The sequence below is a fragment of the Callithrix jacchus genome, chromosome 20, assembly GCF_049354715.1.
Source record: "Callithrix jacchus isolate 240 chromosome 20, calJac240_pri, whole genome shotgun sequence".
NCBI classification, from domain to species: Eukaryota; Metazoa; Chordata; class Mammalia; order Primates; family Cebidae; genus Callithrix; species Callithrix jacchus.
The window spans coordinates 30,365,320-30,386,891 of record NC_133521.1 but is presented as its reverse complement, the minus strand read 5'-3'; the positions used below and the strand labels follow the sequence as shown (position 1 = coordinate 30,386,891).

The 21,572-nt window shown below is 42.1% G+C and overlaps 1 long non-coding RNA gene and 1 pseudogene across 2 annotated transcripts; one reads left to right on the top strand and one right to left on the bottom strand.

Annotated features, from left to right (window-relative positions):
• The first annotated feature begins 1,545 nt into the window (after positions 1–1,545).
• LOC100895217 (acidic leucine-rich nuclear phosphoprotein 32 family member A pseudogene) lies at positions 1,546–3,097 on the top strand (annotated as a pseudogene). Its single transcript, XR_008478218.2, has one exon. The product of XR_008478218.2 is annotated as an acidic leucine-rich nuclear phosphoprotein 32 family member A pseudogene (transcript).
• A 1,025-nt stretch (positions 3,098–4,122) lies between these two features.
• Positions 4,123–20,425, bottom strand: LOC144580531 (uncharacterized). The gene is made up of 3 exons (XR_013530144.1): positions 20,293–20,425; positions 11,266–11,347; positions 4,123–4,187 (listed from the first exon to the last, which is right to left on the bottom strand). It is a non-coding gene; the product is annotated as an uncharacterized LOC144580531 (long non-coding RNA).
• Positions 20,426–21,572: the final 1,147 nt, after the last annotated feature.

Here is a 21,572-nt window from a genome sequence, read left to right as displayed (position 1 = left end):
AAGGCAGAGGCAAGCCATGTGACAAATGTATAAGGAGCAATAGGACTGGCCAATCCCACTCCCGCCTGCAAAGCCCAGAGACCTCTCCTCCCAAAACTGTGTAACACAGGAGCTTTATTCTCTGGGGAAAACACAAGTGGAGGGCCAGATAGAGGCAGTGGATTTAACACAAGGACATGATTAACAGTGCATGCTGAACACACAGACATCACAAGGCCTTGCCACTGCCCCAGCCCCATTCTCCCACCTGGCTCTCAAAATACTATCAAGCAGGTTTATACCCTCTGCACAGGAACCTTAGAGGCAATGAATAACCCCAGATAAATCTACAAAACATCTAGGGTAAGGATCTATCTGCAAAAAAAATGCCACAGTCTCACCAATTCTTTACCACAGAGGACTGGGCGTGATTCTAGGATGTCAAACACAGCCATGCCTATAGGTAGCACAAACATAATAGAAATGACAAGGAAGGAGAGAATTTCTAGAAATAACGATCAAAAGTATACTTAGCACTAAAACTAGTGATCCAAGGGACACACTGGTAGGAGGTCATGGGGAACCATGGAGGATGTCAGACTGAGATGGACAGAGATGAAGGCGGAGCAGAAGCAGCACCCAGGATGTCTACCTCTTAATTCCCATCAAGGAGACAAGGGGGGCTTGACAGAGTTATCATGGGACAGAGATCAACAGTGACCAACCTGATTTAGCAGACACCTTGATGTACCTACTATGCACCAGGTTCTGTGTCAGGGAACACATAGGGATTTAGAAGTAGGATCTGTCCAACGATGTAGCAGTGCATCTAGGGAGATTGCCACTCATGACGTTCCCTGCTTTCCTAGAGTCTGGAGACTTTACAAGAGTAGGAAAGTCCTACTTTCACAGCTCTTTTCCCAGCCAGAAATCTATTTGCCTACATGCTTCCTAGTTCCCTCACTTTCCTCCAGCCTGACAGAGAAGTGTCTTTCCCAGTGCACTCCCACTAAAGAATATCTGCAAGGATCACCACTGAAGGTCCCTTCTGCTTGTCATGACAAACCAATGAACCAGCATGGGAAACATTCACTCTGTGCAAGGGACTTACTTCGGCATTCAAATTTCATCATACAGGATAAAGAAAATGTGGTTCATATATACCATGGAATATTACACAGCCATAAAAAAAGAATGAGATCATGTCTTTTGCAGCAACATGGGTAGAGCTACAGGCCCTTATCCTAAGCAAATAAACACAGGGAAAGAAAACCAAATACCACAGGTTCTCACTTATAAAGTGGGGACTCAACATTGAGTACACAAGTACATAAAAAAGGGAATGACAGACACCGGAACCTACTTGAGGGTGGAGGGTGGAAGGAGTGTGAGGATAGAAAAACCACCTATAGGGTACTCTGCTTATCACCTGGGCGACGAAATTATCTGTACACCAACCCCCTGTGACACACAATTAACCTATCTAACAAACCTGAGCGTGTACCCATGAACCTAAAATAGAAATTTAAAAAGAAAAACCAGGGGGCTCGAGAACTGAGCAGAGCTGGTTGAGCCTCCCAAGTCCTAAAACGCGCGGCCGTGGGTTCGGGGTTTATTGATTGAAATCCCCCAGCGCGGGAGCCTCTGCAGAGAGAGCGCACGAGAGATGGAGATGGGCAGACGGATTCATTTAGAGCTGTGGAACAGGACGCCCTCTGATGTGAAAGAACTTGTCCTGGACAACAGTCGGTCGAATGAAGGCAAACTCGAAGGCCTCACAGATGAATCTGAAGAACTGGAATTCTTAAGTACAATCAACGTAGGCCTCACCTCAATCGCAAACTTACCAAAGTTAAACAAACTTAAGAAGCTTGAACTAAGCTTCCAGTCTCAGGGGGACTGGAAGTATTGGCAGAAAAGTGTCCGAACCTCTCGCATCTAAATTTAAGTGGCAACAAAATTAAAGACCTCAGCAAAATAGAACCACTGAAAAAGTTAGAAAACCTCAAGAGCTTAGACCTTTTCAATTGCGAGGTAACCAACCTGAACGACTACCGAGAAAACGTGTTCAAGCTCCTCCCGCAATTCACGTTATCTCCACGGCTATGACCCGGACGACAAGGAGGCCCCTGACTCGGATGCTGAGGGCTACGTGGAAGGCCTGGATGATGAGGAGGAAGATGAGGATGAGGAGGAATGTGATGAAGATGCTCAGGTAGTGGAAGACGAGGAGGACCAGGATAAGGAAGAGGAAGGTGAAGAGGAGGACGTGAGTGGAGAGGAGGAGGAGGATGAAGAAGGTTATAATGACGGAGAGGTAGATGACGAGGAAGATGAAGAACAGCTTGGTGAAGAAGAAAGGGGTCAGAAGCGAAAACGAGAACCCGAAGATGAGGGAGAAGATGACGACTAAGTGGAATAACCTATTTTGAAAAATTCCTATTGTGATTTGACTGTTTTTACCCATATCCCCTCCCCCGCTCCAATCCTGCCCCCTGAAACTTATTTTTTTCTGATTGTAACGTTGCTGTGGGAAAGAGAGAGGAAGAGTGTATTGGGGGTTGTGGGGGAGGGAGGGCAGGAGGGGGTGGAATAAAATACTATTTTTACTGCCACTCTTTTATTTTTTCCCCCTACTTTTTCTTTGTGTCCGGTTTTTGTCCCTGTAAATGCGATAGCTAAGTACACACTAAGTGAGCATTTGTTCCTGACTCTCAAAGAGGATGGTTTGGAGTTCTCTTACGTCTCCTGGTATTTCCCAAGTCTCTTGGGTTGAATGGAAGGCCATGGCTGGTCTCAGGTTACTCAACGCCGAGGAGGGGCTGAGCCCCAGCCATAATCTTTTGCTTTGGTTCATATGATACCTGCTTTTCTCGGGCCTGCTAGAGGCATCCAACGCCCTGGTTTGTAAATAGCAACCTAAAGGCATATTTTGGCACTGGTTCGGGGACATTCCCCATCTCTCACCCCTTTTCCCCTTCACAGATGGTGGTGGGCTTCGCTCTACAAAGAGGACTCTGATGTGACTCTTGAGAGCTTATGAGCCAGAGAGCTGAAAACTGCAGGCTTGTGAGTTACAAGGAAAATGGATTTATTTGGTAATAATTAAAAGAGAAGAAACAAACCCTCAAACTTCAACTTCTTTAAAAGAAAAAAAAACTGTCCTATCTTGTTCTGTAAAATATTAGAACGCTTTGTTTTACAAAAATGATGAGAGAATTCTTCCACATGTACTTCTGTGCTTAGAAAATCTTTACAGACCTCGGCCGGGCGCGGTGGCTCATGCCTATAATCCCAGCACTTTGAGAGGCCAAGGCAGGTGGATCACGAGGTCAAGAGATTGAGACCATCCTGGTCAACATGGTGAAACCCTATCTCTACTAAAAATACAAAAAATTAACTGGGCATGGTGGCACGTGCCTGTAATCCCAGTTACTCAGGAGGCTGAGGCAGGAGAATTGCCTGAACCCAGGAGGCGGAGGTTGCGGTGAGCCGAGATTGCACCATTGCACTCTAGCCTGGGTAACAAGAGCGAAACTCCGTCTCAAAAAAAAAAAAGAAAAGAAAAGAAAATTTAAAAAAACCTAAGTGCTGGAGACGTTGTGGCATGTCGGCTGGATTTTTTTTTTCATACACCCGAGCACGGAAAAACTAACGCAAATTTGTATTTTCTTACCTAGTGGAAATCTGAAATGACTGCAAATTCATAGTGAATATACAGGTTTGCTTTTGTGTCCCTCTTCTGGTTGCTTTAGAAGGGACGTGTAATTTCTGAACCCATGTTTCATCTGTATAAAAGAACATCTGCACCAGTTTTTCTCCTGCCCCTCAGAAGAGCCAAACTTTGAGTTTTATGTCTGTCATTGATAAATTTCAATAAATCTTTTTATATAAAAAAATAAAAAGAAAAACCAAATTTTATCATAGAGGCTTGAAATCTTGGCATTTATAAAAATATCTTCAAAACAAAGGAGGACTAATTTAGCAGATAGGAGAGAATGATGATTTTGTTCATAACAACTACTAAAAAGGAAACTGTTTTTAAACATTTTTTTAGCTCTGCACTTGTAGAAGAGAGACGTGTTCCTCAGACAAACTCACCTGAAGCCTTGGGGTCATAGCATGATCCACTGGAGAACAGTGGGGTACTTTGGACAAGATCGTCACAGTGGCTTAGGCTTACAGCCAACCTCTTTTTGTTTGCATACCTATTAAAACAGTTTCATGAAAAAATTAGACAGTCATGGCCAACAAGCACATGAAAAGATGCTCAATGTCATTAGTCATTAGGGACACACAAATCATAACCAAAATGAGGCCGGGTACAGCAGTTCATGCCTGTAATCCCAGCACTTTGGGAGGCCGAGGCGGGTAGATGACCTGTGGTCAGGAGTTCGAGACCAGTCTGGCCAACATGATGAAACCCCGTCTCCACTAAAAATATAAAAAAAAAAAAAAATAGCTGGGCATGGTGGCAGATACCTGTAATCCCAGCTACTCGGGAAGTTGAGGCAGTAGAATCACTTGAACCAGGGAGCTGGAGGTTGCAGTGAGCAGAGATTACACCACGACACTCCAGCCTGGGCAACAGAGTAAGACTGTCTCAAAAAAAAAAAATGCGCTACTACTTGACACCCACTAGGTTAGCCATAACTAAAATGGAAAATAACATTGTGGAGAATGTGGAGAAATTAAAACCCTTGAGCACAGCTGGTGGAAATGTGAAATAGTGCAGTCACTGTGGGAAAGTTTGGTGGTTCCTCAAAAACTTCAGCATAAAATCACCAGCAATTCCACTGCTAGGTGTACAGTAGTCCCCCCTTATCCTCAGGGGATAGGTTCCAAGATCCAGAGTGAATACCTGAAATCATGCACAGTACCAAATCCTATGTACACCAAGTTTTTTTCTATACATACATACCTAAGATAAGGTTTTATTTATAAATTAGGCACAGTAAGAGATTAACAACAACAATGATAAAATAGAACCATCATAATAACCTGCCAGCATCACTACTCTGGCATTTTGGGGTCATTAAATAAGGGTTACTTGAACACAAGCTCTGCAATGTGATGACAGTCCATCTGATGTCTGAAACAGCTACCAAATGACTGACAGGTAGATAGCATCAACAGTGTGGATACCCTGAACAAAGGTGTGACTCATGACCCGGGCAGGACAGGGTGGGACAGGGAGAGGCTGCATCATATTACATGCAACTGAACAGGCAATTGAACAGAATGACATGCAACTGAACACCTATGAATTGTTTACTTCTAGAATTTTCCGTTTAATATTTTCGGGCCATGGATGGCCAAGAATAACTGAAATAGAAGAAAGGGGGAATACTGTGTACCCAAAAGAACTGAAAAGAGGTATTCAAACAAATGCCTTGTAGAGGAATGTGTGTTGCAGCAGCACCAGACTCAATAGCGAAAAGATGGAAACAGCCCAAATCCCCATCAATTGACAAATAAATACAACGTGGTGTATTCTCATACAATTGAATATTATTCAGCCATAAAGAGGAATGAAATACTGAAACATGCTACAATGCAACGAACCTTGAAAATGTTATGCTAAGCGAAAGAAGACAGACAGAAAGGGCCACATGCTGCATGATTTCACTTACAAAACATTCAGAACAAACAAATCTCTTTCAAGACAGAAAACAAGCCATGGCAGGAGGTGTGGGGTGACAGAACGGAGAGTGACTGCTTCCTGGGTACAGAGTTTCCTTTTGAGGTGATAAAGATGTCTCCGAAATAAATAGAGGTTGTGGCTGCACAACACTGTGAATGTACTAAATGTCACTGAATTGTAATCCTTGAAATGGTTAATGGTTAATTTTATGTTATGTGAATTTTACTCAATTAAAAAAATCCATTATATAAACCCAGACCCCCATATGTTTTAGCTAATATTTAACATTTTCAAATATAAGTGTAAATCATTGCAAATGATGTAATTTAAAATAAAACTATTGCATCATTCATTTAAATACAGCCATATAGTCTTAATGCACTATTAACTTCAGACTTGATCACCTATTTTTAAAAACATATGAACAACCCCTTCTTTAACTGTCATTTGATATCCTTCCTTTTCCTCCTTGGAATTATGTTTCCGTTACACCTCTCCACAAACGTTCACCCTTGTATAATTTTTTTAGGTTTGAAAGTCTTCTCCCAATTATCTTATCATATATAAAATATGTATTTAATTCAAATTAGAAACTTTTGAAAACTGTACTGACACCAAAGTCTTTAAATAGTGGAAACTTATTCTGGATTGGTTATTATCATTGGTATTAGTATATAACTAACCAAAACAACATAAATATTACAAGTTTTGATAAATAGCATAAATATTAAACACAAAAAAATTGTTTAAAATACAGATATTCTAATAGGTTAAGTGGGGCTTTTTTTCTGTTTGTTCACACATTTGTGGATAAATATTATGTTAGAATGAGAGTTCAGCATAAACTTTTTTTTTTTTTTTTTGAGACAGAGTCTCACCCTGTCGCCAGGCTGGAGTGAAGTAGTGCGATCTCCGCTCACTGCAACCTCCACCTCCTGGATTCAAGCAATTCTCCTGCCTCAGCCTTCTGAGTAGCTGGGACTACAGACGCGCGCCACCACACCCAGTTAAGTTTTGTATTTTTAGTAGAGATGGGATTTCTACTAGATGTCGTAGATGTTGGCCAGGATGGTCTCAATCTCTTGACCTTGTGATCTGCCCGCCTCGGCCTCCCAAAGCACTGGGATTACAGGTGTGAGCCACTGCACCTGGCCCATAAACTCTATTTTTAAATTTTGTTTCTAGAACTATAAGCACTGTTTACACATACAAGAAGATGGAAATGGAGTTTTGAGATATCAGTGTCAGTCACTCAATCCTTTTGAGTTTTATGCCCCAAATCACACAGTTGTTAATTATAAAAAACAAATTATCTCTTGTTTTGAGACAGGGTCTCTCCTGTCACCCAGGCTGGAGTGCAGTGATGCAATCCTCGCTCACTGTAACCTCGAATTCCTGGGCTTAAGTGATCCTCTCATCTCAGCTTCTCAAGTAGCTGGGACTATAGGCACATACCACCACACCCGGCTAACTTAAAAAGGTTTTTGTTGTTTTGTTTCGTTTTTTGTTTTTTCAGAAATAGGGGTCTCACCCAGGCTGGTCTCCAACTCCTAGCCTAAGGAGTTGGGATTACACCTGCCCAAACACTGGGATTACAGGCCTGAGCCATCATAACCCTCCTAAAACATTTATCTTTAGTGATCAGTTCATGGCTAGATTAGGTATTCTTTCAATGCATAAATTTGATGTTTAGGTTTGTTTTTTATTTATTATTTAATTTTTATATTGACAAATTCAAGATGACGCAAATATAGAAGAATGAAAATAATCCCTGTGTGCCTATCACCAGCATCAACAATGTTATCATTAACCTGTGCCCAATCTTCTTTCATCTCTACCCTTCCCATCTGCTCTCCACCCCACACCACTTCAGCACTGCATTTGCTGGGATTTGAAGCAAATCCCAGGTTACACACCTTTACTTCATCGGTAAATACATATATATATATATATCTCAAAAATAAGAATGTTTTGAAAACATAACTATAAACCAGTAAACCTAAAAAATACAAGTCATTCAATATAATCGCCTCACATTTTTGTTTGGATTTGGTTTAGATTTTAGGGTTGGTTTTTCTTCTCTTTCTTTTATTTTCTTTTTTTTTTAGGGTTGCTTTTTTTTTAACTCAAGATCCTAACAAGACCCAAAAATTGCATTTGGCTGACATTTCTCTTAAGTCTCTTTGCATCTCCTTGGCTTACTGTTTAACATGCTCTTCTGGCCCCTGAATTTCCTGGAAATTGATCTCTAGATCTCAAGGCTTGGTCAGATTCAGATTTTATACCTTGGCAAGAATCCTTCATAGGTAGTGTGTGCAGTGGGTTCAGTGTCATTAGCTTTTCATTTAATGGTTTTAGCAGCCATCAATGACATGACCGGGATCCATCATTCTGAAATGGAGTTCCTCCTTCAATTTTAATGCAAGTCAGTAAATGGAAACCTACAAAAGAATTTGTTTCCTAGTTATTAGGGTCACCACTCTCTTAATTTTTAGAAACTAGTATACTCAAAGAACTTCAGGAATTATCATTAATTATATTAATTATTAATTGTAAGACTTGTCATGTAATTATAATTAATTATACCAGTTCTTCTTCTTCTTCTTTTTTTTTTTTTTTTGAAACAGAGTCTTGTAAGTCACCCAGGCAGGAGTACAGTGCAGTGGCACAATTATAGCTCATTATAGCCTCAAACTCCTGGGCTCAAGTAATTCTCCCACCTCAGCCTCCCGAGTAGCTAGGACTACAGGCATACACCACCATGCCCCATTAAATTGTTTTATTTTTATTTTTATAGAGATGGGGTCTTACTGTGCTGTCCATGCTAGCCTTGAACTCCTAGCCTCAAGCAATCTTCATGCCTCGGCCTCCCAAAGCACTAAGATTACAACACATCAGCCTGCTAATATTCTTTCACTTAAGATACACCTTGTTTAACGTGATATACTCAGAAAATATTGAAAATTCAAAGTATTCATATCAAACCATCATCACCAATTCAATATTTTTTCAATAAAAATATTTTTATCTCATCCCATGTTTTAAATACATTCTTGTTAAAAAGCCTTGGAAACTTATTTCACCTGTGAAAAATACCTACCATATAACCTAACTGGACACTCCGATTCTTATTTTCAAACTGATAACATAATCAGAGTTAATTTCTCTCTGACTTTTAAATTTCAAATAAATGTGTGTCTTAGTATGTTTGTGCTGCTTTAAAGGAATCCTGAGGCTGGGTAATTTACAAAGAAAAGAGTTTTATTTGGCTCATAGTTCTGAAGGGTGGACAAGAAGCAGGATGCCAGCATCTGCATCTGGTGGGGGCTTCAGGCTGCTTCCAGTCATGGCAGAAAGCAAAGGGGAGCTGGCATGTGCAGAGGTCACATGATGAGAAAGGAAGAAGAGAAAAGGAAGGAAGATGCCAGGCTCTTTTTAGCAATCAGCTCTTGCAGAAACCCATTAGTCGAGAACTCACTCATTACTGTAAGGATGGCACCAAGCTATTCATGAGAGATCTGCCCTCATGGCCAAACACCTATTAGACCCCACCTGCAACACTGGAGATCAAATTTCAACATGAGATTTGGAGGGTAAATGTACTATAGCAATGTGTTAATAGACACTATTGAGGAATATTATTAAAATTACTGAGAAGGCCAGGCATGGTGGCTCATGCCTATAATCCCAGCACTTTGGGAGGCCAAGGCAGGTGGATCACCTGAGGTCAGCAGTTCAAAACCAGCCTGGCCAACATGGTGAAACCTGTCTCTAGTAAAAATTAAAAAAAAAAAAAATTAGCCAGGCATGGTGGCAGGTACCTGTAAACCCAGCTACTCAGGAGGCTGAGGCAGGAGAATCTCTTGAACCCGGGAGGCAGAGGTTGCAGTGAGCTGAGATTGCACCATTGCACTCCAGCCTGGGCAACAGAGCAATACTCTGTCTCAAAAGAAAAAAAAACACTGAGAAATAAATTATGGAACACATCTTGTAAGATACATACCAAAAGGAGAGCTTACTTAGGTGAGGTGGTGTACACCTGTAGTCCCAGCTACTTGGGGGGCTGAGGTGGGAGGATCACCGGGGCCCAGAAGGTCAAGGCTGCAGTGAGCTGAGATCATACCTGGGCAACAGAGTGAGACCTTGTCTCAAAAAAATAAAAACAAAAAAGTGGGAGGGATGTGAACTAAAAATAAAATTCGAAGCCCCTCATTTTAGGCCATTGTTGTGTTGCTATAAAGGAATGCTTAAGACTGTGTAATATGTAAATAATAAGAGGTTTAATTGGCTCACAGTTCTGCAGGCTGTACAGAAAGCACGGTGCTGGCATCTGCTCAACTTCTGGTGAGGCTTCGGGAAGCTTATAATCATGGTGGAAGGCAAAGCAGGAGCAGGTATGTCACATGGAGAGAGTGGATGCAAGAGAGAGAGAGATGCCACACTCTTAAACCACCAGATCTCATGAGAATTCACTCACTATGGAAAGGACAGCACCAAGCCATTCATGAGCGATCCACCCCTATGACCTGAATACCTCCCCCAGGCCCCACCTTCACCACCAGGAATCGCATTTTGACATGAGCTTTGGAGTGGAAAAACATCCAAGCTATATCACCCCCAGCAGCTGAACAAACCCAGAGAAATCTTAAAAACTGAGTTTTCAGCAATGATGGAACAAGAGGTCAGACATGCCTCATTATATCCCATCCCTTTTGCAATTTATTCAAACTGACCAGCATTAATATTAAGATAGAGATCATAAGACTGACAACATAGACTTTTTGGGGCAATAAGATACCAAATTATAAACAGTACCTAAAGCTGCGCCAGGCAAGGATTAAGTCATGCACCCCTACACTTAAAGAATCGACTATGTTCTAACTGACACAAGATTTTTTTTTTTCTCTAGCAGCTAAACAAGCACTGGTCTCAAGATAAGCAATGTTAAAATAATCTGCAGCTCATCCACCACCAGGCACCAACTTACTGAGTTCACCCGTTCCACAAGCCATAACTACAGCTTTGATTGGACAAGAGACTGATTGTAGTAACTTTCTCCAGCTAAGAGACCACAGACCGTGGACTGGTTCTGGCTGGTTTACAGAGGCTGTGCACTTTATATCCCAGCTTCACCTTTTGATGTACAGGACCTAATGTAATAAATTTAAATGTTAAGTCTCCACCCCAAGTTGAACATGGGTCATAAGTAACAGGCATGTTTGTTCAGCATGCATGCATTAGGGTCACCTTCATGAATATTCATAGCTTCTCTGGTAACATGTTGAATATATGAAACTGGCCAACACATTCAGCTCAAATGACTGCCTTACCCCTCCTTTCCTCAAAATGCCTGCTTCTGGCCTTTGACCAAAGGCTGTTAGGATGGCCACCCTGCAGGCTGTAGCCCTTTACAAGAAATAAAGTCTCCTTTCAAATTTGTATTGTGATTTTTCAGTTAATACAGGCAAGATTAAAATAATGTAGCTCTTGCTGGATGCAGTGGCTCACACCTGTAATCCCAGCAGTTTGGGAGGCTGAGGCAGGTGGATCACTTGAGGTCACAAGTTCAAGACCAGCCTGGCCAACATAGCAAAATCCTGTCTTTACTAAAAATACAAAAATTAGCTGAGTGTAGCACTCACCTGTGATCCCAGCTACTTGGGAGGCTGAGGCACGAGAATCACTTGAACCAGGGAGACCAACATCACGCTACTGCCCTCCAGCCTGGGGGACAGAAGGAGACTCAGTCTCAAAAATAATAATGTAGCTCTTATATGATTAATTTATTCACATTTAGAATAATTTATGAAAACAAAATAATTATGCCACCTGCTATCACTTAATTATAGTACTCCAATGTTCTGTGCAGCTAATATTGTAAGTTATTTACAAAGCAAGAAATACAAAGGAAGACCTGATATTCCTTTGATATATGTGTGTGCATAAATCAAAAGAAGATACTCAGCCTTTCAGAATAATTAAATACAATGAAGTATAACATCAGAATTAACTTTACTAATTTTATCAGACATCTTGATTGAACTTTTCCTGTGAAAGAGAAGGGTATATATTGTACAAATTGGTCAAGCACTTGTATCATTAAACATTTATAACAGAAAATAAAGTGAAGATCAACTTCTATTGGAATTAATAATTCATGATATGTTTGATAAAACTACCTTATCAGCTATCATATTGATCAGTGCACGGAGCATCTGAAGGAAATCGCATAAAGCTTTGTTGGCATTTTTATCCAGTATATCTTAAATAATTTGTTAGTCCCATAACAAATTCCAGTTTCCTTGAAAATAATCATTGTCAAGTTCTATCCCTCCCTTTGGAGGCCCTTTTCTTTTCACAAAAGACATGTCTCGGAAATGTACTGAATAAAATGGTTTACCTTAAATATCCAGATGGAAGGACATCTTTGGGATTTAACGCCTGCCTTGCTTTCAAGAGACCCTTGCTAGAAGCAAAGCTTTCTTCAACAATAAACTAGAGATGAAAGAGGTAAAGTAACTTCTATTCCACTATTCCTACTCTACAATATTTAATTCATAATATCCATTTGCAGGCCAATTCTTCCCAATAGGAAAACGTACAAGAAAATGGAAGATAAATGGTAGGCAGTTTTTCCCTGCTTCCCCTTTGATTATTAAAAGAGCCTTTTCAGAAGTCCATAACTCAGAGTGTCTCTTTGTTTGATGCCCAGAGGTTTTGCCTCCCAGGGGCAATTCAGGGCAGGATAAGGGTATACTCTCCTTTTGCAAAGCAAATGAACAGATTACAGGACGTGCTTCCGAAAGGAGAACCTGTGTGAGCAACCAGGCCCACTCCCAGAAGACTACACGTGAAGTTGAGGATCTAAAAATGGATTCTCTTAGAACTGTCCACTCTGCTCTTCCCACTTTGAAGACTACTAACTGCTGACCTCTTGCTTTAAGAATAATTCCTCAAAAGACTGGAAAAAAGGCAGATAACAGCGGTCCCAACCGTTACTGACTTACTTTGAAACTTGGAGAACATTCCTTAGTGCCTTACTGTGCTAATCTGAAATTGGAATCAATATCTAGTTTCCTGTTTCCTTCTCATGGTATTTTGAGAATCGAACACTGTCAACAAAAGGAGTCAAAACCCTGTGAAATATTCGAAGAGATTTATTCTGAGCCAAGTATGAGTGACCATGGCCCATGACACAGCCCTCAGGAGGTCCTGAGAACACATGCCCAAGGTGACTGGGGTGCAGCTTGGTTTTATATATTTTAGGGAGGCATGAGACATCAATCAAAAACATTTAAGAAAGACACTGGCTTGGTTCAGAAAAGGCAGAACAACTCGAAGTGGGTTGTGGGATGGGAAGCTTTCAGGCTATAGGTAAATTTAAACATTTTCTGATTGACAATTGGTTGAGTTTCTCTAAAGACCTGGGATCAGTCAGGCACGGTGGCTCATGCCTGTAATCCCAGCACTTTGGGAGGCGGAGGCAGGAGGATCATCTGAGGTCAGGAGTTCAAGACCAGTCTAACCAAAATGGGGAAATCTGTCTCTACTAAAAATACAAAAAATAAGGGTAGCGCATGCCTGTAATCTCAGCTACTCGAAACAGGAGAATCGCTTGAACCCGGGAGGTGGAGGTTGCAGTGAGCCGAGATCGTGCCCTTGTACTCCAGCCTAGGCAACCACAGTGAAACTCCATCTCAAAAAGCACAAATAAATAAAAATAAAATAAAGACGTGGGATCAATAGAAAGAAAATGTTCAGGTTAAGATAAAACACTGTGGAGACCAAGATTCTTTTGAAGTCATATGGTGGCTGCCCTAAGAGACAATAGATGACAAATGTTTCCTATTCAGACCTTTAAAAGGTGCTAGACTCTTACTTAATCTCTTCAGGATAGGGAGGGCCTGGAAGAAAAAGATCGAACTATGTGAATAGAGATTCTTTACATGCACATTTTCCCCCACAAAGGACAGCTTTGCAGGACCATTTCAAAATATGGCAAAGAAACAAATTGTGGGGTAAAATATTTAGACTTTCTTCTTTGTCACATGTTATGCCAGAGTCAGACTGGAAAGTAAGTTACAATATATAAGGTTATGTAAAACCCATCTGATGAGAATTTATAGTTTGTATAGCATGACTCCCAGACCCCTTAGATAGGAATTTGGGCAAGAATAAAACACCAGAGGTCTGTTTTGTTTTGTTTTGAGATGGAGTCTCGCTCTGTTTCCCAGGCTGGAGTGCAGTGGTGCAATCTTGGCTCACCACGACCTCTGCCTCCCAGGTTCAAGTGATTCTCCTGCCTCAGCCTCCTGAGTAGCTGAGACTACAGGTGCGTGCCACCATGTGCAGCTAATTTTTGTATTTTTAGTAGAGACGGGGTTTCACTATGTTGGCCAGGCTGGTCTTGAACTCCTGACCTCGTAATCTGCCCGCCTCAGCCTCCCAAAGTGCTGGGATTACAGGTGTGAGCCACCACACCCAGCCCAGAGTTTAGTCCTCAGCATAAAGAAGAGTTATAAGTACTACTTAGGTTTTGAACAGCACTTTTAACTTTCCGAAAGACTTTGCTGCCTGGATCTTCTGTTTCCCTCTCAACTGTCCCTCAAAGGCAAGTCTCTCCCTTGTGCAACAGGTGTGGGTCACAGAGACCCAGGGCAAGACTTGCCAAAGATCACACAGCAAATAGGTGACCTGGTTGGGAAAAGAACCTGCATTTACCTCCTTTCTCCAAATATATCAGCACAAGAAAATACGGAGAAAACAATGAAAGCAAAACCTGAAGAAATCACCAATTAAACACCAGCAAATAAATAAAAAGTAGACTCAGGATATATACTATATATAATATATAGTATTGTTTATGTCTATGTTTACACTTGATCTTAGCCAAAAGGATAAGAAGTAATCGTATGTCTAAGTTTACAGTACATAAGATTTTTTTTTTGAGATCGAGTCTCACTCTGTCATCCAGGCTGCAGTGCAGTGGTATGATCTCGGTTCACTGCAACCTCTGCCTCCCAGGTTCAAGCAACTCTCCTGCCTCAGCCTCCCAAGTAGCTGGGACTACAGGTGCACATCACCACACTTGGCTAATTTTTTCTATTTTAGTAGAAACGGGTTTCACCATGTTGCCCAGGATGGTCCTGAACTTCTGAGCTCTGGCAATCCGCCCACCTCGGCCTCCCAAAGTACTAGGATTACAGGTGTGAGCTACTTCACCCAGCCAAGAGTTTTTAAAATAATGTTCACAAAGTAAGAGAGGCCAATTAATATTCTTAGTTTATTCCCCCAAACTATGATTCAGATATCTGAAGGGGGGAATAAAAACAAAACCTGAAGTTCCCAAAGGTAGTCTCCATCCTAAACTGCACCTCCTTCTGCACAGTCCCGTGACCTTTGACATGCGTTCTGCTTCCGAACCCACCTGTAAAATGATCCTCTCCTGAAAGGAGTGCCACTACCAAACAAGGACATTCTAGATATAATCACGTTTCAGGAGACACTTGTGTATGGTTTGTTTTTTGTTGTTTTTGCTTCGCTTAAAGCAAATTTTTAATTTAATTCCTTTAAGACAAAAGCTATTACAAAAGAGGTAAGATTTTTTTTCCCCTACTCCTTTTCTCCTGCCACCCAGTTCCTTTCCCCAGAGGCAATCAATGAGAAATCATTTAGAACATAAGATACGTTGTAATTCCGTACAGGCCATGGCAACAGGAAATAAACCATTCAGGGCTCCACTGGAGTCCAGAAAGTATTTGGATATTGGGAACAACAACAACAAACCTTTGTTTGGTAAGACAGTATAGAAAGTTAGAACTGTGTACTCCAGGATCAAGGTAAAAACTGACAAGTCACATAAGCATGAAAGAGAATGGGGGGACCAACATGGAGGAACCCTGTCTCTACTAAAAATTCAAAATTAGCCAGGCATGGTGGCACATGCCTGCAATCCCAGCTACTCTGGAGGCTGAGGCAGAAGAATCATTTGAACCTGGGAGGTGAAGGTTGTGGTGAGCCAAGATCATGCCATTGCACTCCAGCCTGGGCAACAAGAGTGAAACTTCTGGGCTCATGTGATCCTCTTGCCTCAGCCTCCCAAGTAGCTGGGACTAGACCTCCTCTTTGCCCCTTAACCAAATTGAGAATGGGGAATAAAGGAATGAAATGAGGCTACCTGGGAGCTATGAGTGAGCCCAAGACAGGAATGGGAATTTCCGGAAGTTCACAGAGCAGTTAAGGCCAGAATAAATCCAGGTAACCAAGACCAGTCAGGCCATGACATGGAGACAGACCCCAGGGCTGCCCCTCTTTTCCAAGCTGACCTGCAGACTGAGAATTTAGAGCAGTTACAAATGATCTAAACTGCCTCAGGAGTTAAGAACTTTTATATTTCAGAGCTGCGAGGAAACAAATATTATCTAATACCTCTATTCTCAAGCATTTTGTTCCCAGGGCCCCATAATGCTTGGAAAGATACTGAGAATCCCATAGTGTTTTTGTTTATGTGGGCTTCTCTCTATAGATATTCATCATATTAGAAATCAAAACTGATAATTTAAAAATATACATTTATGTGAAAATAATTATGAACACATTACATGTTGACATAAATAATGTCTTTATGAAAAATAACTATGTTTTGTTTTTTTAAATTAAATGGAACGTTTAGCATTATTTTACATTTTTAAAAATCTCTTGGCCGGGAATAGTGTCTCACAGCTGTAATCCCAGGACTTTGGGAGGCTGGGGCGGGCGGATCACAAGGTCAAGAGATCAAGACCATCCGGGTCAACCTGGTGAAACCCTGGCTCTACTAAAAACAAAAATTAGCCGGGCATGGTGGCGCATGCCTGTAGTCCCAGCTACTTAGGAGGCTGAGGCAGGAGAATCGCCTGAACCCGGGAAGTGGAGGTTGCAGAGAACCAAGATCACGCCACTGCACTCCAGTCTGGTGACAGGGCAAGACTCCCTCTCAAAAAGAAAAGAAAATCTCTTTAATGTCTGCCTTAATAGAAGACAGCTAGATCCTCTTTTCTGCATCTGCATTCAACGTGATTTGATATAGCATGACACATAGCCTTAGGAAAGCCACCATACATACACATGAGAATGAAGAAGGCAAACAATGTCCTAGTATGATTATAAAAATGATTTTGTACCTACAGACCTCCCTGAAAGGGTCTTGAGGACCACACTTCGAAAACTATGGATCCGATAATAATTTAGGATTGCATTCTCCTGTAATGCCGCATCTTAGCGATGTGACCTTGGTTGAGCTACTTAACTTCTCTAAGCCTCAGCTTCCTCTGCTGTAAAGCAGTACTAAGAATAGAAGGCCACCTTTCTGGCTGCATGTGTTCCTATAATCTGGGTATCTTCATGGTCATTAAATGTATCAGTGAGGTAATGCCTATAAATGTTTAATACAGTACTCGGTCCCCAGTAATCACTCAAATAACAACTCTTCCTACTAGTATTGTTAATATTTGTTATTACTACATAGCAAGCATTGTGCCAGGCACTGTGTGGGTCATATCACAGGGTGTGGCCCTAGTTGCTTAACAGTAGGGGACATAGAACAAATACCTACTTATAGAACAGATTTGTCTAGAATGATACAAACCAGGAAGAGGTCACATTCATTCACTCATTCAGCAAATATTAATTGATTGTCTCCAGTGTACCAGGAACCACAGGGAGGAAGAGGCCAGGGTTGCAGAGCCTGGGGAAATGAGGAACAGCAGGAGGTGAAGGGGCCAGTGAGGGATGGGCTGGACGTGGCCAAATCAGGTAAAGCTTTGCGGGCCCATGTAATTGAGGATATAAGGAAATGTTTTAAGAGAAGGCTGCATTTGAGTTAGAACTTCAAGAGGCCGGTGTGGTGGTGGGTGCCTGCAATCCCAGCTACTTGGGAGGCTGAGGCAGGAGACTCACTTGAACCCGGAGGCAGAGTTTGCAGTGAACTGAGATCATACCACTGCACACCAGCCTGGGCAACAAAAGTGAGACTCCATCTCCCCTACCCCGCCCAAAAAAAAGATCACCGTTGGGTGACTTATTTCTACAGACTATCAACTTTACGCTTATTGCCTCACAGCCAGGAGACACCTGTGCACACCTAGGGCTCACGTCTACATTCTAGACAGGAAACTATGGAAAGGTTAATAGCTGCAGGGCACATGCATCACATGAAGTAAAGATGTGGAAGCACTTACAGTCTCCAAAGGTCTTGGTTCATGTGGGTTGCTCTGCTTAAAGCACCCTCTCTCCTTTATGGCCTGGCTAACTTGCATCTTCTCTGTCAAGATTCAACTCAAGTCAGCATCACCTTCTCTGGGAAAGCATTCCTTATGTCCCTAGACTGAGATAAGTGCCCCTGGTCTGTGTGTTCAGATCCCACAGCGAATTGCAATGATGACCTCCATCCTCCCACCTTTGTATCCATGCCCTGTGACGTATAACTCCGTCTGGTGTCTCAGCTATGCCACTCGCTTTGATTGTTGGGATGTGTGTGTGTGTATATATATGTGTGTGTGTGTGTGTGTGTGTGTGTGTGTGTGTGTGTGTGTGTATCTCCATCTGGGGATCAGATCCATCCTAGGAAAGGTCACTGTAGCTGCAGGGTAGACTGGGAAGGCTGGAGGGGTAAGATTGGGAATATGGCAAAAAGTGAGAGGTTGTTGGCAGAAATTCAAGGAAAAAATTGAAAGGCAGATGGAAGACAGTGGCTGCTGACATAAAAAGAAGGAGGGCAAATTTGACAGCTATTTAAAGGTAAAATACACAGACACCGGTGATCGATGTGATACATGAGGTTAGGGTCCAGCACAAGACACCCTGATCATCTCCCCAGATTTCATCTAGAAACTCCTTAACTAAATCACCACGGTTCACCTGGAGCAGTCTCTGACAGTTTTTGGAAGACCAGAGGTAGAATTTCAGGAGCCTGATACCAGATAAAGCCACAATTATCCAGCAATGTTATGTTCCTGAACCATCAAAGACATACAAGAGATGCCTGAGCTTTACTAGGAGTTCCTGGCTCATTATTTCCTACTTTCCCATCCTCTCTGCCCTTCAAAGGAGCAAGAAGAAAGCAAGAACCAGGAAAAACTTCAAACTGTGTTCATTTTTTTCCCTCATCTTAATCTATTCTAGTCCAGCTTATTCTCCCACTGTTGAAACAAATACTTCTAACATAGCTAAGGGACATCCTATTGCTGGGGGATTCCCTACACAGATGTTCACTACCAGGGTCCAGCGCAAGGAATAAGGTTCTACTGAAAGCAATTACCCATTTGATAATAGGATTTACAGCAGCCAAGGTTTCCTTCCTGGCTTGATTCCGAAGGCACTGGCTCCCTATGATGCTAAGATCCAGTCTCTACAGCCTTCAGAAACTTAGCCAAACTACAAAGTTCTATCTCTCCAGAATGTATTATCTAAACTCAGTCACTTAGCCAGTGACCTACTCAGGCCAGACACTGGCTTTGGTAAGCAAAACAGGGTTGGTGACCAATGTAGGGAGTGACATGTTCCTCAACAGTTTCAGCTCTAGACATCTGCATTGCAGGCTGATGCTCAGAGCAAAATGAGGAATCCTAGAGCCCCCACATAAAAAGAAACTCAAGGAAGCCTCACTGTCCTTTTAGTGTCACTAGGGATGGAAAAGATGTGTAAGTAAGTGTGGAAGTGAAGAAGCTGCAATCTCAGTACACAGGAGTGATGGTCAGAGTAAGGTAGCACGAGCAGATAGTATAACCAGCAGAAAGATCCTTTTGACCCCTGAGAAAATCAGAGTGTAAATCAGTAGCTGACCCCAGGTCTCGTCACCACTCAGGGGGTCCCCAGACAGTAAAGACGGTAAAATTCCAAGGGCAAAGCTGAGACCAGCCACTCTGCTGAATATCCCCAGGAGACAAATGTCTTTAAACCACTTGAAGTGCACACAGCCCTTTGTAGGGATTTTAAACCTGGGATTCCTTGACATCGCACATGATTTTGTGTTTATGTATGAGCAACTGTACATTTTTCTACAGAGGTCCATATCTATCATCAGATTTTGTGAGACTCAAGAAGAAAATTAGATCTCTCACTTGACTACACAATACAATATGGTAGCACTAGGCACATCTCAGGTGTTCAGTGGCTGCATGGATAGTGGCTAGACAGAGCAGATATGGAACATTTCCATCATCACAGAGACTGCTATTAGGCAGTGCTGCCTTAGAGACATGGACTGCAGGACTTCCACAAGAAGGCCTGGATATCAGACACCAACATTCAAATTTCTTCCCAGTGCTGTGGAATGTGGTAGACCCTTGGAAGTCCAGTTTCTGAACATGCTGGTCATCACTACATACTAATGACTAGAGAATGCCTTTCTTCAGCTGCTTGGCATTCTGCCAGCATGAATTCCAGCAAGGGAAAGATGGCAGGTGATCGAAATTACTTGGGGGTTATCGTGTATTTGAGTGACCTCACCATATTTAGGAAGGCTTTGAAAAAACATGAAATGAATGTTAGAAAGCGCTGGAGTAAAACTGCAGGAGTCCCCCCTTTATCCACGGTTTTGCTTCCCACAGGTTTAGCTACACATCATCAACCATGATTTGAAAATATTAAATGGAAAAATTGCAGAAATAAACAGTTCATTTATTACACACCATTCTGAGTAGCATGATTAAGCCTTGTGCCATCTCACTCGGTCATGCCAGCACCTGAATCACCTCTTTGTCCAGAAAAGCAAAACTACCGACTGCCCAGTTCCAGCGCCTCCAGTTACACCTCTGCCCAAAGTCCTTCACTGGAGGAAGAGAAATTTCTCTTCTCTCTGCCAGAGAGAAACAGGAAGGAAGGAAGAGCCAGACAATTGAAATCAATACAAGGCAACCACCACAGGTTCTTGTCATTTGTGCTTAGTGGACTTAGCTGATGGAAATCAACAAAGATCATCTCAGAGCTCTCACAGCTTCCAAGGTCTGGGAAAGGAACTGGCAGCTGAGTTGCAGGGGAGGGGAAGTAAACCACCACTTCTTAACTCATACTGTGTTAGGAGCTTCATATGTATTAATCCTAACATTAGCAACAATACTGTAAGATATATATTGTTACCCTTATTTAACATTGATGATATTCTCAGGCTCAAAGAGGCGGCATGACTTGCCCAGTGAGATTTCAAACTTGAAAATCTGAGGCTCCCATTCTCCACCAGTTTACGTTTATTCATGGGCATCCATTGTTTCAGACTCATGACAACCGTGTAAAGTAGCACAGAGTCGGTACCTGATTTGACCAAGGGCACACAGCAAGGGAGAAGTTACAATCTTTAATGATAACTTGTTTCTTTTTTTCCTAAGGGGGATTTTTTTTTTCTCCTGTACCACCAAGCCAGTACATCTATGTCCTCCCAGAAAATATTTATTACCTCTTATAGCAAGGGTGAAGATATTGAATATGACACAGAGGCTCAGAACCGTTACCTCCCTAGACCCAGGGTGGAGTGAGCAGGCAGGTGCAATGCAAGAAATAACTTTCATGTTTTCTCCTCGGAGATAAGATAAGGTCTAGGAATTGGGTTTGAGATTTCGTGGCCTTTCTGGTTGTGTCATAAAATTTCCCTGTCAGCCTCATCTACTAGTTCTCCCTGTGTCTCTTTCTCTCTTTTTCCCCCTTCCCACCCTACCCCAAGGGTGTTGACCTTCACAGTTGCCTTTCACGAGTCAACATTCCAGGATGCCTCCAGCCCGGGAGAAAATGCTTCCTTCTGCGCTTCTCCCAGCCCACCTCAAGCAGTCTCCCCACACCTTGGGTCTCACGGATGGTAAAGCTGTTATTGTTACAACTTCCTGGGAGCAAGTGCTTTCTCAAGCACATCTTGCAAGGTGGGTCCTTTTTCGTTTTTATTCTGGCAGAAGGGAGAGGACAGTGAAATGTGCTCTCAGGA